This window comes from Kogia breviceps, chromosome 3 (assembly GCF_026419965.1).
Source record: "Kogia breviceps isolate mKogBre1 chromosome 3, mKogBre1 haplotype 1, whole genome shotgun sequence".
Taxonomy (NCBI): domain Eukaryota; kingdom Metazoa; phylum Chordata; class Mammalia; order Artiodactyla; family Physeteridae; genus Kogia; species Kogia breviceps.
In genome coordinates this window covers 36,774,410-36,780,113 of record NC_081312.1, presented here as the reverse complement: position 1 = coordinate 36,780,113, position 5,704 = coordinate 36,774,410, and positions in this window count along the sequence as shown.

The following is a 5,704-nucleotide window of genomic DNA, read 5'->3' as shown; positions in this document are numbered from 1 at the left end:
TCTGCCATCTGGCTTCTCCATAACCTTGTGTGACTGTGGCCTCCCTGCAACCGCGCTCCCCCCCCCCATCCCATTTAAACAGGGAAAATGTCTGCTGACCTCCTTCACCAGGCTGAAAAGACAGCTGATCATAAAAACATTTCCAGATGCACAATCCTTTGGAAGTGTTGTGCAAGCAAGTCTCTGTTTTGGATCTAAGCTGCTTAGGGTCGGTGCTCAGGATACCAATACATTATTTCAGCCCACTGAGTATTTCTGCTGGTGCACACCAATGGCACCAAACAATGAATGGGCCTCTTTCAAGACCTAATTTACTATCACTGAATGTGTTAGCACAAGAGAGAGGCAAATAAATGCTCTCTGGAGTCTAGAAAATTGCCTATTCCTGAGAATAAGTTTTAAGGGAGAGCAAGTCTAACCCATTAAATCTTTAAAAAGTGATGAAAAAGTGTGTGTTTGTTTTCAGGCTGAGTATTGGATGGAGAATGTATTTTTCAGTAGTAGGTCAAGGAAAGCAGTAAGTCCATTTACTTTGCTTGAAGAGCTATATTTCAGGCAAAGTGTATAAATTTATAATAAAGAGGGAAAAATCCTGAACCTGACAGTTACTTTGATGGCATTAAAAGCCAAGGAAACCAATCTTGTGGATTCCACTAAGATTTCCAGGTGTGTTTCTCTTCATGGCTTTACACTGGGTTTCAGGTGCATGCCGCAGGCTCTGGAGTCGGGCCCACTTGGGTTCCAATCCCAGCTCCTCCACTCACCAGCTGTGCAGTCTTGAGCATGTTACTGAACCCCAGTACTCATTAAGTGCTGAGGGATGGAAATCACCCCGCAGTGATTTCTCTATGCATATGTGGGTGGTAAGTATTTCCTACAGGTGGTCAGGGGTGTTTTCAAGGGACTCCCGCCATCCTGCTGTGATTTTCATCCACAGCAACATACACGGCTGGCCAGGGTGCAGGTTCAGCTCAGCCTGCCCCCATTTGGGCACTGCAGCTGCTTTACCATCGGTCAGCACTGTAATGGTCAGTACTCTCCACAGGCCTCCTTACTGGGACCATTAGAGGCTCTCTGCTTGCTTCTGTCAGGGGAACAGGAAAGAAGATGCAACCTGAGGTAAGTTCCTAGTCCAAGAAGGAACTTCGCTTTAAAGGAAATGGCTTTCCCTAGGTAAGACAGGAAAGGGATTGCGGTTTCCTGAACAAATCCAGGGAAATGAGTGCTCAGACTTATAAAAAATGGAAGATGTTTCATCATACTAGACTTCAAATTCAGTAGCTTTCATTGCTTAAAAAACCAAAACAAAAGCAAAAACGGAATAGTCTAGAAGCTCAAGCTTCTAGTTTTTTCATCCTGGCTTGGCTACTTTCAGAGCCATCATAGAGATATTCTCTCTTTCCTTTTCTGTGTGTGTGTGTGTGTGTGTGTGTGTGTGTGCGCGCGCGCGCCCCTGGAGAAGCTGAGATTTGGGGACAATGTTAGCAAAAGAACTACATAAACTAGTGGAGACAACAAAGTTTGCTTTAACCAGTGTCTTTGTAAAGGAAATACTTAATTTCGTCCCCTTACCTTACTCACTCAGTGGGACATTTTGGCATCCTCCCCAGTGGAGGTCAGCTTGGACTGGGGCAGTCTTTAGTAGAGCTGGGAGCCATCCGAGGAATGGTTGCTGGATGTCTCTCCCACAATAAGGCTCCAAGAATCAGTCTCTCAAGTATGTTATACTGATTCTTTTACCAGGGAGACAAGTGCCTGCCCTACTCCCTGCCACCCACAGCCTAGCCACACTGAGCATGCTCCCTGGTTAAACAGTCAGCAAGGGCACCGCTGTGGGATCTGCTGTAACAACAGCTAAATTAACTGGAGAAATGCACCAACAGGCAGCCCACTGTCAAGACTCAACACAGTTGGACCGTGGGACTCCTCATTAGCAAAATGCTATGCTTCTTCCAGACTCACACTTGGGTTTCCAACTCTGGGTGACGTACTGTGCTCACCTAGCAGAAGGATTTCTTCCTTATCTCAGGATTAGAAGAAACAGATGGAACCCCCCACCCCCCGCACGCCCTGATTATCTCAATACAGTATTGTCTTCCATTCACACCCTTTTTCTTTTCTATCTCTGAAATAAAGGAAGAGATTGAAATGATGAGGAAAGAGGGGAGAGGGAAAGCTTTTGAGCCAAGTGCATACACACCTATACCCCCTCTGAGGTTGCCTTGTAGACAGCAGGGAAGGAGGGGCTCTGTGACACTGGGATAGGGAAGATGAAATTTTGAGACACTCAGCAGGGGTGGGGAGAGTTGACTCTGTAGTGATAAGTTAGCAAACTTCAAAAATACTGTTTGGAAGGAGTTGGTTATAATACACATTTAGAAGATGTTGAAACATTTGTCCAGAAAATCATTTGAATCTATTTTACCACTTGTCCAGTGGAGTAAAACACTGAAGATCTCTGTCTTTTTTGGCTGGACGTGCAGGCTCAGCGGCCATGGCTCACAGGCCAGCAGCTCTGCAGCATGTGGGATCTTCCCAGACCGGGTCATGAACCCGTGTCTCCTGCAGCAGCAGGCAGACTCTCAACCACTGCACCACCAGGAAAGCCCAAAAATCTCTGTGTTAATTGAAACTTTTAACTTTCTAGGGAGGGCCTAAAAAGTTAAAAATCTCAATTTCAACAGCCTAGGGAGGGCTGCCCTAGGCATCAACTGCCTGCTGGCAGGGAGGGGAAGAGAGGAAATAGAGGGTGAGTAGAAGGTTGCAGAGGGCCAGGCCTGCATGTGGTGGACATCACTTTTGCCCACGTTACATTGGCCAGAACTCAGTCAGAAGGCCCTGCCTACTTGCAAGGGGGACTGATGGGCTGTCACTTCCCAGCTGCAATGCCTGCTATGGAAAGGGATCAGACCTCTAGTGAACAGCCAGCATTTCTGCCACATAAAAAGAAGGCTGGGGTGGCTTCCAACCCTGACTGTGTATCAGCATCACAGCTTTAAAAAATACACGTGCCTGGGATCCAGCCCCAGAGATTCTGATTGGGTAGGCCTGCACTGACACCTAAAGGCACAGACTAGGTTGAGAGTCACTGGTTGGCTCTGGAGTGTACACGTCTAGCATTGCCTCTCAACAGTTTTAAAATTCATTTCTCCCGGGCTTCCCTGGTGGCGCCCGGTGGTTAAGAATCCGCCTGCCAATGCAGGGGACATGGGTTTGATCCCTGGCCTGGGAAGATCCCACATGCCGCGGAGCAACTAAGCCCATGTGCCACAACTACGGAGCCTGCGTTCTAGAGCCTGTGAGCCACAACTACTTAGCCCGTGCGCCACAGCTACTGAGCCTGCCCACCTAGAGCCCGCGTGACACAACTACTGAAGGCCATGTGCCTAGATCCCGTGTTCCGCAGCAAGAGAAGCCACCGCAATGAGAAGCCCGCGCACCGCAGCAAAGAGTAGCCCCCGCTAGCCACAACTAGAGAAAGCCCGCGCACAGCAGTGAAGACCCAACACAGCCAAAAATAAAAACAAATAAATAAATTTTAAAAAGAAAAACAATGATTTCTCAATGTGAACAATGCTTTTTAATTGGCTTCAATTTTGTATGTGCTAGTAAAATAGTTTTCACCACAGTAAATCCCAAGCAGGACTAAAAGTCAATACTTTTGTACAGGTTTTCAGTAGTAGAGTCTATGTAATGATTAGTAATATATAATGTGATTAATTTTATATCAATATTTGACTCAATAAAATAATGCAAGTATGTGTAATTGATGATACATTGCTTTCTGAGAAGCTCATAGTTGTTCTCTGTGCCATAAAATCATTGTTCAGAAAGCTGTTCTTTTTGGAGTGATTTGAAACTTTTTTTTTCCCTCAGGGCTCCCCTTCCGAAATTTCAGAGTAGTAGGTGCAGGCATCTGCTGGGTTGACATTGCTGATACAGATGGAAAATCTAGGATGGAACAGAGATCAGACAGAGGTTAGAGAGAACAAGGAGGAGGGAGGTGGGCTGACATGGAATGGTGACCGTAATAATCATTAATTGAAGTAAGCAAGAGGTAGGATGCTGTGGACAGGATGATCCCCTTCTCCCGCCCTCCCTTCCTTCCTTCCTTTTTTTTACTGAAGTATAATTGATATATAACATTATATTGATTTCAGGTGTACAACAAAATGATTCAGTATTTGTATACATTGTATGTGCTACAGGAAATAAGAATGAAAATAGAATTTCACAATTTCCACATTCTAATGTAATTATTTAAAAATCTTTACCAGAGAATATTTACTCTACTGAAACTATTACTAAACCCAAGTGTTATATATTAAAAGACCATCTTTGGGAATTCCCTGGTGGTCCAGTGGTTAGGACTCCGGGCTTCCACTGCAGGGGGCCCGGGTTTGATCCCTGGTCAGGGAATTAAGATCCCACAAGCTGCGTAGTGCTGCAAAAAAAAAAAAAAAAAAAAAAAAAAATCCATCTTCATTAATAGATTAGAATGAATTATTCATTTCCTATTTTCTCCCACTACATTGTGTGTGTGTATTATGTCTTATTTTATGTCTATCTCTATTTATTATTTTATATTTATATTTTGTATGTTTACTTTATTTATATTTATACAGTTTCTGTATTTATTAGCTAGGAAGCTCCTGAAGGGTAAGGCTAGTATTATGTTCATTGTCACCATCTTCTACAGTACGTTACACAAACAAGCACTCAAATGTTTATTACAGTGACTGGAAATCATTTGAGTCATTTAACTTATTCAGTGCCTATATTATGTGCCAGAGGATAAGTGATGAACAATAAAAAATACAGCCTTCCCTGAGAGCTTACAGTCTAGTAGGAGGAAGACAGACAGTAAACAAAATAAATACATGAGGTATAAAGTCTGTCAGCTGGTGGTAAGTGCTGTGGAGAAAAAGAAAGCAGGGGAGTGGGACAGAGTATTAAAATCTGAGTAAAGACTTCAAGAAGTGAGAGGGCAGAGGCCCCGTCTACATGGGGGGCGGACAGAGCATTGCTGGGCAGGGGACAGCAAGCATGACCTGCTCTGAGGCTGGCACGTGCCTAGGGTGGACACAGGACAGCCGGAGGCCAGCGTGGCGGACAGACTGAACAAGCTGGCAAGTGAAAGGAGAAAAGTCCAGGTCATGGAGCCTTCTAGGCCAGGGTAAGGACCTTGACATTGACTCTGAGACGATAAGAGGGCTTCAAGTGAGGGGTTCATTTGCTTACATTGGAGAAGTGCAGTCTGGCTTTTGAGGGTGTATTGGACTATAGGAGGACAAGAGTGGAAACAGAGAGCATAGTTAAGAGATGAGTGTAAGAATCCAAGTGACAGATGGTGGTGGCTTGGACCAGGACCTCAGCAGTGGAATTGGTAAGCAGGGGTTACATTCTGGATGTATTTTCGCCAAGATTTATGAGAGAGAGGAAGAGAGCCATCAAGGATGGCTCCAAGGTATTTGGAGGCAAGTGGAAGGATGCAGTTAACTGAGGGGGGAAGGCTGAGGGCACGGGTTTGGAAGAGATACCAGCAGCTCTGTTGTGGACACACTTACCACACGAAGACGCCTACAGTAAGTACATACGAACCTTCAAGTTGTGAACTTTCAAAGATGCGAACGTTCATTCGCATGTCTAATCACGTATTAGTTCATGCGTCTGGTGTACATTGCCACATTCAGCTTGCCCTCAT